The following is a 12,518-nucleotide window of genomic DNA, read 5'->3' as shown; positions in this document are numbered from 1 at the left end:
ATTTCCTTTGTTATATTTCAAAAAATGTTGCCTTGTGCTATCATGGCAGCTTTCTCTGAAGGATATAATAGGCTGAGTTGGGTGTGGCTCACAGGACAGCCCTGTATTGATGTTCCCCTCTATATCTGGGAGGTGAGTACATGTAACTGCAATGTAATGGTGTGCTGAGCATACATGCTAGGGTAGGGACTTGCAGAAAAGTGAGGTCCTTTAACGTGGACTGTAAGCTTAAATATTTTTATCAAAATATGACAAAATCCCCTCTATTGTATTTGCTACATACACACAGGTATGCAGTATATTAGTGTTAGTGACGATATCAAAAGGCCGTTCCCGCCTCACCCCGAAGAACTTGAGAGGCGCTTCCTACATGGAAGGCACTTCTGTATTGTGCCAGTCCTTGTCATATGCTTTGGTCCGGGCCCATAAAGTCAAGAAACACCTTTCCTAACTGCAAATGGATTGGTAGGTAATTTGGGACCTTAACAGGTGGCGGCTACTCCTTTAGCACCTAGGATCTATCCCTGTGATCTTTGTAAAACTAACAGACAAAAGGTGGTGGTGTAAGAAAGATGGCGCTACCTATGCTGTTACTACACTGGTGGTATAAATGGTAATATTGGAGGTACAAATCCCCAGAATATTGCGGGCTAAAGAACCCCATTATACGTAGACTATACGAGTCGTGTGCAGGTTGTCTGGATGATTTTCTTTCTCCCATCTTTTACACCAGGATCCTCCAATCGGGTATGGAATGTAATGCCAGCGGACAAGATCCCGGCAGTCATGAGACAGACGCCAGAATATAAATATACACATACAGACAAAATAGACATAAGCGATTCAACTGTGGTTTAGGTGCCGCCCACTGGATGGCACCCAATAGCGGCAATGCAATTCTGTTGTTCGGGTGGGTTCATTTCCATTGCCATTACTGCTCGCAGCCTCTTGAAGTGGTGAGCAGAAATGTGTGAACTCTCAGGTACTTTGCGGGCACTATTTTAGTCAGGACTACCTGCTTAAAAGTAAATGGGGACCAGATTAGTGCAACAACTGAATTGATCTGATGCACATATATTACTTTGGGCTCCCCCCAAAAAATCTGAATTGCCCCAACATACATATAGGGGAAAGGGGGGGGGGATTAAAATGTTATTGCACCCCGATCTTCCATCATCTAAAGCATGTCCAAAGTGCGGGCCTCCAGCTGTTGAGAAACTACACATCCCAGCATGCTCTGACACAGATTTAGCATTCTCTGACAGAAAAACTGTCAGGGCATGCTGGGATATGTAGTTTCACAACAGCTGGAGGGCCGCAGTTTGGACATGCCTGATCTAAAGTGACAGGAGAATGCAAGGCGATACAAATGCCCCCACTAATCGCGCCCATTACACTCGAGTTTAGGCGTGCAAAGCCTAAACCCTACTCAAGTAATGAGCGACAGCGTGAAAAAAAAAAAACAGTTTGGGCATTCAAACGGGTCTCTTTATGTGCATTTCAGCTCGCTACCCGAGCTGTAATGAACTTGTCGAGCCTGACCGCAGCAACATTACAATACTGCCAGCAGGCGCAATAGGGGGAGGAGATTTGAATCTCACCCCTAGCGTGATCAGTGGGAGAAAAAAAAAAAAAAACATAGGAAGCGGACCGATTTAAATCCATACGTAAATATATGGAGTCAACATTAAAACTGGTTAAGGGGGATTCCCCAGGCCTGGTCATTCAAATTCCACAAAGAAAAATTATGACATTTATGGTGAATGGAAAAGGTGAATCATTTTATCGATTCAAAGAATGTGGTCTATGCCCTGGAATGCGATCTTTTTTTTTTACATCAGTAAAACAACCAGACCTCTAAAAATTTGCATCTCTATATCATCTATCATATAACAAAAAGCTTAATGACCGATTACAGTTAATTTCTCTTTGGGGGGCAATCAACTGTGCTGCATGACCGCTGCTGGGCAACTATACGAAGGAGCGTCTATCGGAGCTATTCCATTGTTGCTCCAATCAAACGCTCATTAGTGCGTAGACATTTTTTCTCGCAGTCTTCAGAAGTGCAAGAAAAAAAAACTGCGTGAAAAGTCCGTAGTTTGGGCGCCCAAACCCCGACTTTAGACACCCAAGTGATTACTTTAGAAGGGTTTAGCTGCACACCGTCACTCACGTTAAATCCTAATGGGTGTCTCAAGAGAGCAACAATAAGACCGCTTCGACTCACACCCATTAGTATAGATGCTCAGCATGGAGCGTGTGGTACAACTGAATCGCCCCCTTTAAGTACTATCATAATTGTCGTAAAACAGGAATTAAGAGCATTGGAGTACTGGACAGGTGTCTTAACACATGGAGAAATAGGGCTCTGGAATACACACACAAAATGTAAAAAGCCTATACCAAGAGGCTTATATGCAGATTTTGAACCTAAATGTTTTCCTGTACAACAAGATGCACATTTTAAATCCTACTCTGTGCTTGGGAGAATTTTTTGCCATTTATACTTATATATATATATATATATATATACACACACACACACACACACACACATACATATACATTTTATTTTGTTTGGCAAACCATATGATTGATTGACTTCGTAAATAAATGCCAATGAAATGCAAAATAAAACAAGTTCATTATCTTATTTGTGGAACACAAGCTACCCATCCTCTTCTGCAAACGGACCGCAGACCAGTTAATAACTAACTTGAAGATACCCATTTCCAATAAATTCCCATACAGTTGATTCGCATAATGACCACCATACTTCGAAGTTAAACCGTATGCCATTTCCAGTTTCTGGTGCTAAAAATGGAGAAAGTATCTACAAAAGTGCCTTTTCATTTTCAATTGATTTTCATACACTTCTTGTACTGCTTCATAAGATAAATCGAAACATAGACAGAAGAGGGTCAGTCGGCGGAGCGCTAATACCAAAGACAGGAGGACGCCATCGGAATATATCACTGTGTCTGGGACTTTGTGATTCAATATACCTCTCCATCTGGTATGCACATTCACTAACTGATGAAAAAGGAAGCATACTTTTATATTGGTGTTCACACTAACTGTTTTAGCAGGGCGCCACGCCCTGTTCAATTTTGAAATAGCAAAAATGTGTCCTGCCCCTTTAGCGGCACCCTACTAAAACAGCTTGCCCACTGCCTTTTTCTGCAGCCGTGTGAATAGATGCCATGCGCAGGTCGTCTATTTACATTACAGGGAGAGCATGGGGACGTTTCCATCAGTGATGCCGACAACTACTGCACATCCCAATAGTGACGCCAATGGAACCGAACCACCCTCCCTGGCCGCCCACGCAAATGCACTACCCCGGCACCCCATCTCCGCATCCTAGCAGGAACTCTATTATATTTATACTGATGTGCATTATATCTTTGCTGGTCTGTAACAGTTTTTTAGGTTTTAAATAAATGTTTTTTAATGGTGCTGCACTGTTAGTATCTCCCTTGTTTTTTTGCTACAAGCAGAGATTGATGCTGCTAGAGAAGTTGAGTTTTACCAAATACCTTGAGGGGATGACAGGCGATTTTATAATCATCTTCTGGTAGGGAGAATGTATTAATTGTCGGTTTACTAAGATAGGATTATTGGTGCCACTGGAATGGTATCAAGCATATTATTGTGGAATGTTAGGCACTTCACTATCTACATTGTGGTATGCTTAATATCCAAAGGGGCCAAGAGGTCGCTGGAGAAAGCAGGTAGTCAATGTACAAAAAACAAGACTGCAGCACAATCAACTTTTGGGAGTGACTGAGGTCAAAGGGTTCCCAAACAGGGTTAACAGTTCAGGCTTTAAGGATATCCATGGCTCAGCACAGGTGGTTAAATCAAATAGACTGAGGTACAAATTAAGTCACCTTTGGCCAAGCATATAGATATACAAGGGGGTCAATTCTATTCAGTGAGAGTTTGTCTTCAAATTCCTGACTTTGCAAACTCCTGTGCATCATATAAGGCAAGATTTGGGAGAAGAAGCCACAACCATTTTGGTACTGACCTGAAAGGAATGGTAGCAGCAGTGGGAAGCAGTATATTGTTCTGTGGAAGTGTGGAAAAATATCAATCATCGCTTTATAATGTGACTTAATTGTAATTGGTACCAGTAGGGTAATCTTGCTGGCACCGTAACAGCCAAACTCAGGGAATCTCTAATAATCACACGCAACTGGGATTGGTTTAGGGCGGCTTGCTTGGCATCATCAATATGGAAGTGCAATGGTTGAAGGTCTTGAGGAATCAACTTTGGACAGGTTTTCTTTGGCGTATCACTCACTATTTTCCATCCCTCCGGGCATGTGTTACAGTATTTAGGCACTGGTATGGTATGCTTTTAGGCTCCATTCTGCAGACATGTCTGAATCATTGTAAACGCTGTCTTTTAATATAGGATTCAACTGTGGGTTGATCTTTGCATTGTTTTCGGAGGTTTTAATTTCTTTGGTCTGTTAGTTTTACTTGTAGTATATTTGTAAGCACCTCATTTGGAAACATTCCAGCTTTGTTAGGTCGTTTTTAAGGATTTCCATTGTTATGAACCATAAAGTAATATTGTTCTAACTGATATGTTGAATACCCTAATTTTTGTGGCAATGGTAATGTCCTGTTGGTCCCAGAGGCCTTTTTTCAGAGATGCAAAGGCAGCTGTGGCACAACCTATGACTCGTGATGTCACTTGTAGCGGTTATCTGTTGACCATTGATAGTTGAACCCAGGTATTTAAAAAAGGTATCCACTTGTTCATCTAGGTTTAGCTGCACAGGTGTCGTTCCAGTAAAAATGTACTTGTTTTTTTCCGCATTTAGGGGGTAATTCAGATCTGATCGCTGCTGTGCATTTTTGCACAGCAGACGATCAGGTCATAGCAGCACATGCACCGCAATGCACACGCAACAGTTCAGACATTTGGCCTGAATATTTCATTTGTTTGATCCATTGTTGCAGTAAGCTTGAAGCACCCACTAATTACTTCTAAGCCCTCATATAGCTTCACCTCACAGTAAAACAGTTCACTAGTTTGTATGCTGTTACAGTTTTAGACTACATTGGCCATACTCTTATCAGGTTCCAAATCACAATGACGCACCACAAATCTACAATGCTATACTATCTACTCATTAGGGCCAATTCTATTCTGACTGATGTACAGTTATTTCCCCCAATTTAGAATATTTGCGGGCGTTCAATAGCCTTGCTTGACTTGTTTTATCCCTAATTAAATTCTGGGCGTGATATGTAAAACAGGTCACCCTATAATTGGTTCCCGGGAAGGGAAAAGCGGAGATTAGCCTTCCTGCTCCTTTCTTCCTCCCGGGAAGAAGCGGTGGCCATCCGCAAAAGAAAGCGTCTCCCCGGACACTCTACCTGTTACTATGCACAGAGCGTGCAGCTCAGCATCTCCCAGCAGCAGCCGGCAGCTGTGGCTCTGGGTACACACACACACTTTTACCGCTGGGCAAGGAGGCTGCTGCTGTCTGGGTTGCCCAAAGCAAGCTATGGTTCACACAAAAATCCCCTTTGCAGCCCCCTATCAGGTCCACTGGCACTGCAGTACCCCATCAGGTCCGCAGGCGCTGCAGTCCACCAAAAGGTCTGCTGGTGATGGTTAGGAGAGGGAGCTGGGAGGAAAATTGGTGGGTGGGGAGAAGAAAGGGTGGATGTCAGGGAGAAGGGGTGGATGTGAGTGGGGTAGTGTATTGTGTGGGTGGTGCAGGGTAGCGGTGGTGGTGTAGCGTGTGCGGGGAGCGTGGTGCCGGGCAAAAGTTGTAGTGTTTGCGTGATGGTTGTGAGAAGGTGCTGGGAGGAAAATTGATAGGTGAGGATGTGAGTGGGGGTTGTCAGGCAGGAGAAAGGGTGGATGTGAGTGGGATAGTGTACTGTGTGGGTGGTGCAGTGTGCAGGGTAGTGGTGGTAGTTTAGTGTGTGTGAGGAGGTGGGTGTAGAGTAACGGCAGTAGCAGTGGTAGTTTACGGCAATGTGTGTGGGGATAGGGTGCAGGATAGCGGCGGTAGTATGCCGGGGAGGGTGTACACAGTGAGAAGTAGTGTGTGCAGGGTAGCTGCAGTAGTTTTTGCGGGGAGGGGGATGCAAGGTGATAGTGTACTGTGTGTGGGGAGGGGGGTGTTGGTTGAGAGATAGGCATGCGAAGGTCAAACGTGACTATTTCACTATGCAAATGGGTGTACACCCAACTCCAAATTACTTCCAAAGTTACAAAAATCTTGACCTGAAGTACATTTTTCAATGCACATGTTTGCATTTTTCAATTTGGGAATTGCCTCTGTGCAAATGTTCTCATATAGTAAATAGGGGTCTCTGGTCTTAGAGTAGGGTACTAATATGGTAACGTGAGCTGCTGATCAACCGATTGCCCGGCCTAGTGTACTAAGTGTGGGCAGGGGTGGTGCAGGGTAGTGGCTGTAGTATACGGTTTGTGGGGATGGGGGTGCAGGGTAGTGACGGCAGTATGCATCCTATCCGTTTGATAGATAGACAGTGTCTAGTTAGACACTCAATAGATAGACACCATATATTAGACAGACATTAGGTCGACAGGATCAAAAGGGCGACAGGGTCAAAAGGTCGACATAAAAAAGATAGACAAATGTTTTTTATTAAATGTAACATGTTTTTGGATTATTTCATACTTTATCCATGTCGGCATAGAGTTGGTTATAAACCTTGTGGCGAGCGCAGCGAGCCACCGTGCCCGAAGCGTGGCGAGCGAAGCGAGCCCCGCGAGGGTATGCCTTCCTACAATTGGGGGTCCCAGATGACAAAACTATCCACACAAACCAAAAAAACGCAAAAAACATGGTGTCTACCATTTTCATGTCGACCTTTTGACCCTGTCGACCTAATGTCTGTCTAACATATGGTGTCTATCTATTGACTGTCTAACTAGACACTATCTATCTTTCATATCGGAACCGTATGCAGGGGAGAGGGAGTGAAGTAGTGTATTGGATGAGAGGTAGTGTATTTTAGGTGGGGAAGGGAGTACAGATTCGCAGCAGTAGTGTGAGCAGTGTAGAGTAGCAGCAGTAGTGTAGTGTTTTATTTAATTTAGTAGTGTAGTGCAGTGGTTTCCAAACCTTTTTAGAGTATCAGAATTTTTTTCACGGCACAGCAAGTCCAGAAGTTTCTTTTAAAAATTCAGAAAATATTAAATTAAGTAAATTGTGTTTCTATGGGGTAAATTCAATGCAGCACAGATTGAATAGTGCCAGGAGGGAACTCCTAGCTAATCAATTTAGTGCACCATAAGTTGAATGCCGGTTCTCGCAACTTAAACCTGCTGTTTTGTCGGGAGAACCAGCATTCTCTGACATAACTGCCCCGCCGCGGCACAAAACAGAATCGCTGTTGTGTAATCGTATACGATAAGATTTGATCCGCATCCTCTTCAAATTCCACTCAGGTTCATGCTGTCCTCCCTCTTCAGATGAAACCCTCTACTGCAGCAAGATAGGTTAGTTGAAACAACTGAGATGGGGGAGGGACATACCACTTGCTAAACTAGCCAGTGAGAATATAAACATGTTGGATTGAAAAATTAGACTTATTTACAGCATTTCTAATAGCTTAGTATTAAATTCAAAACAAAAATTTGTAAACTCTCACCCCTTTGGGGATGAGAGAAAAAAAAAATGGAGAGATTTAGAATAAAATTATCAGGAATTAGAACTCTCACCACAACCGAGATTTAATTGAATTGGTCTGGCCCTTATAAGCTATAGATAACAATTGTCAGGAATTGTAAAAACTTCTCCAACTACAGGGCGACATCTCCAGGAATTGAATTAGTGGGACTTTGTTTTGGTGACAGACGTTCCCAAAACTCCTGAAAACAGCAACATCCTACCGAATTTAATTGAGCCAAAGGTAATAATATTTAAAGTTCACCTATTCCAAGCAGTCTACACCAAATACTACTTATCTGAATGGCTCCTAATGTTCAGTACGTCATAATGAGGTTACAGAAGAAAAAAAAAAAGAGTTTGAAAAATCACCAGCAGGGGGGCGTTTCTCCCTTGCATCATATCACTATTTACAGTAAACAACATCCTTACAACCTTTTATTTTGTCTTAAATTCAAAATGACATTAAATTTAAGAGACCGTGCGTTATTGGTTAAATTGTTTTGCTGCTGTACTGATTTGTAAAGGTTCACTTCCTTCGCAAACTCATTACAGAGATCGACAGAGGCCACTGGAGAGCCATGATCTTCTACGGCTACAAGAATGGGCTGCAACAGCAGGAGGGATTTGACCAACTGCGAGATGCTTTTGGGGAAGAAGCACTGTTCTGAACCACTGTGTTTGAGTGGTTTGCAGAATTTCAGCACAGGAGACAGTCTCCGGAAGACCCGGAGCACTGTGGCCAACCTGTGTCCGCCACCACAGAGAACACTATTGCTGCTGTGTGGGCCATAGTTGATGTGGACGCCAGAGTGACCATGGCCTAGTTAGAGAAGGAGATAGGCATCTCGGCAGGATCCATCAGCTTGATACGCCACAAAAACCTTAGCAAGGTTTCTGCACTGTGGGTGCCCCATCAGCTGACTCGAGAGCAGAAGGAGGCTCGAGTGACTTGGTACCACAACATGCTGGCCAGGTTTAATGGAGGTCGCTCTAACTCTGTCTGAGAGATTATCAGTGGTGATGAATTCTGGATCTACAGTTTCGGCCCAGAGATAAAAGAGAAAAATTGATCGGCCCAGTGGACTTCATTTGGAGAAGCGCCGCCACAGAGGTTCTGATGTGAATACAGTGTGGCCAAGCAGATGTTAGCCATTTTTGTGGCCAAGACTGGTCATGAAGCTACCTCAGCGCTCACGCAGCAGCACACAGTCACTGGGTGACAGCAAACCAATGCCTGCCGCAAGTGCCGGAAGCTATTTCCAGATGCCGTTCTCCATCACGACAATGCATCTGCTCAGAATTCCAGCAAAGTGGTGAATTTTCTGGTCCATGAACACATCCAGTAACTTGGCCATCCGCTGCACAGTCCAGCCCTGGCCCCCTGCGACTTCTTTGTGTTCCCACAAATCAAGAGCAAGATGCGTGGGATTCGTTTTGAGTCAACGGAAGCTGCAGCGGAGACCTTCATCCAGCATGAAGACGACATGCCTGCTTCGGACTGGTCCAGCTGCTTCACAAAGTGGTTTGAGCGCATGCAAAATTACATAGACTCCTCTAGAAAATATTTGAAAAATGTAATGTTCACTTGTTTGTAAATAAGAAACTTATTGCACACCTCTCGTACTTGTGGGATGTTAAATATAATTTAAGATTATTAATAATGAATACAATATTTTAAAATATACTCATTAGATGGAATATTTTTAAAATCACGAACGGAAAAAAACAAAAATGGTTTTAGCATAACTTTACTTCAATATTGGGGTACTTTGAATAGCTGTAAACGAACACCACTTTAGGCATCAAAGGGGCAACAGCCAGTTGACCTTCGGCACCCAGCCAGCAGTCGTCAGATCAGTGTGGGAACGTTCATAACCACATCGCTTGTTCTACATCATAACCCCATGTAGTGCTATAGTAAATATCAGCAATGTACGCAGCCGCCCCTCATTGCATTTAATTGAAGTATATTAGGTGGACTTTGCTGCTTTAGGGAAAACTTCATAAACAATAAAGGGGAAAGTCAAATGTTTTTTCACGGCATATGTGGCAGGAGCTAGTCAATCGTTTGTGCACCTGGGAGCGAGCTAAAATCAGTCTAAAGTCAGGCTTTTGGGAAACTTAACTGCCATATGGGCACCAAAACAGCAGCACTCCCAGTAGTTTGCATGTGCTTACGCAGCTAATCCTGGTGCATTTGGTAGCGATAAGCAATAAGCTGAGGTTCCCACAGCACTCACGCCTAGCAGCACAAACATTTGAATTGCTGCCATCACTGGACGGGAGCTTCGGACACAAAAAAAAAAAAAAAGAAACAATTGAGTTCACCCTGAGCGTCATACAGGAGTACAAGAAAAAATTAAATTCAGAAGACGGAGAACGCTGTGATGAGAAAGTGACAACAGTGTAAACACACATCATATGACTCTCATGTAAGCAGATGTTACACTTTCCTCTTACATATCCCAGTGAACAGGAAAGATGGAAAAAGAGAAAAAAAAAAAAAATGAATTTATAGATGTTATCACTGAAAATGGTGGTCTTAAAAATCATCGATGAGCTAGGCAAGCACTAAAACACTTACCCCTTCTTTACAGCTAATATCAGTTTACCGCCCCCCCCAAAATAAAATTACCACAATTTTCCCAAGCCTAATTCAGAGGTGTACGCAATGCCAATGTTTGCACAGTTAAGTGATTACTTGCTATTGCACACGTGTGAAAAGTCCTGGAAACCCCTACGGCGCACATGTTCCCCAGACACTACTGTTGTGTACAGAGTAGACTCCGAGCGCTTGCGGCACACACCGATAAGCGGTGTCCTGAAGAGTTTACAAAAAAAAAAAACAGTCTCATGGACATGTCACGGGTATATCAGTGAATGTGGCGGAGTTCCCAAATGCAAATTCGAGAAGGAAACGCTGAGCAGCCCATATAGGCTGTCATGCAGACAGTGGAGTGCTCAGAACCTCCGACATAGTTGCACTGTCCACGGACACTAAAAATGGGCGTTTCAGCACCAGTACTCTCCATCACACGCAGGAACATTAAGGGAAGATTGACATTCGCATATTATCGCTACCTATGTTCCTACAGCACCCAGTATTACAGATGCAGTAGCATCCATCACTGATTCAGGCCCACTGTGTGAAATATTTAATCATATCCTAGTCAGTGGGGAGAGATAACAGTCTAAACACGTGTGGCTTTACTTAGTAATTCTAATATTGGGTGGTGTACTTTTAATTATTTTATGGAATCTTTTTACAATGGCAGATGTGTGAGGCGTTTGTACACAAACAATTACATAGTTGCAAGTAATTCACATAGTTTCCTCCAGTTAAACACTTAAAAACAATAAAAGCAGCACCGATTCATTCTTCATTTTCCTGAAAATATCTGACTATTCGGGAAATACATTTAATAGAAACAGAGAGTGAATTGGTACATACTTTTAGCAAAGTTGTAGGTCGGACACATTACATATAAATCTATATACAGGAGTTATAAAATAGAAGGAATCGTACATGTAAATAAAAACAGAAATAAATGAATTAGTAGGGAATAATGTAGCACAACCAACCTTACGCAATCCAAATACTATGCAAAGGCTACTTGCATTGCGTAATGTCATGCCATGGCAGACCTGATTCCTCACACACAGCAGGAGCACGCAAGGAGCAGGCGCTGCTGTATTTCCTGCATTCCATCTTATACCATCACACACGCTGTTTGACGTCACAGTGCTGCTTGCTAATGGAACACCGCTGTTGCTTAGGAAACATACTGCACAGTCATTACTATGTGGCCACAACAGGAGTAGGCCATCCCCAGCACTAACGTGAGCATCTCATCCCTCCACTATAATGATGTTTGGACCAAGTACATACACCACTACAATCATACGAGATTACCTGGGGGAAGAAATATATATATATATATATATATACACACACACACACTATATATATATATATATATATATATATATATATATATATATATATATATATATATATATACACACACACACACACACATCAGAGCTTATTAGGTATACACTATAACAGCTAGATGTCTGCATAGACATCCCTGTTGCCGACGCTTCTGTGACAATCGCTCCCGGTGCAGGTGGGGGGCAGGCTCAGGGGAGAGACGGAGGGGTATAATTCGGGCACACACGGAATACTGCGGGCACAGGGAGGCAGCAATAATAATGGTTATATAAGCAGCGTCCCAGACACCGCACGCCGGGAAGCGGACACGTTATCCGGACAGCTCCCCACTGTAATAACGCTCCCGACTGCTGAGCTGGCCGGAATCCTGCTCTGGACAGACCAGGCCTAACCTACTCGGGAAAAGCCTCGGCCTCTCGTAGTTTCTAACCCGCAACTTCACACCGCACGGCAGCCATGCTCTGCGCCCTCCCGCTGCTCAGCACAGGGCCTGTGGGGCGCCCGCTCCCTCCCCAGTGTATTTTCCGCGGCCACATACCGTGAAGAGAGCTCGCTAGCTCTGTTGTCCGCTGTATTCCGGCTCCTCCGCCCAGACCTCTCCTTACTCCGCCATCTTCTCCATTGTTACGAAGGCAGTCCGGAAGTGAGAGGAGGGGGCGTGGCTTCAGAGAAGTAAGATAATAAAGTAACGCGATAGAACGCGTGATTACCGCAGCATTTTTGTCAGGCCAACGTCCGATCGCCATATTGGTTGTGGCACTAGATTAATAGCGACGAATAACACTGCGCCATCTAGTGAAAACTGTACAATATAGCTGTGCTGTGTTCCTATAGCCTTGGCGACTGCTCATAGAAGACAGCTGATATACACAGTACAGTAATAGATG

At 43.6% G+C, this 12,518-nt stretch overlaps 1 protein-coding gene across 1 annotated transcript in view; it reads right to left on the bottom strand.

Annotated features, from left to right (window-relative positions):
- The window catches only part of RLIM (ring finger protein, LIM domain interacting), a 122,593-nt gene extending 110,307 nt beyond the window's left edge, over positions 1-12,286 (bottom strand). Inside the window, exon 1 of the mRNA XM_063937184.1 lies at positions 12,170-12,286. The gene's annotated coding sequence lies outside the window, so the exon portion shown is untranslated. The remainder of the gene's footprint in view (positions 1-12,169) is intronic.
- Positions 12,287-12,518: the final 232 nt, after the last annotated feature.

This window comes from Pseudophryne corroboree, chromosome 8 (genome assembly GCF_028390025.1).
Source record: "Pseudophryne corroboree isolate aPseCor3 chromosome 8, aPseCor3.hap2, whole genome shotgun sequence".
Classification (NCBI taxonomy): domain Eukaryota; kingdom Metazoa; phylum Chordata; class Amphibia; order Anura; family Myobatrachidae; genus Pseudophryne; species Pseudophryne corroboree.
The sequence above is the reverse complement of the archived record's forward strand: the minus strand, read 5'-3'. Positions and strand labels throughout refer to the sequence as shown.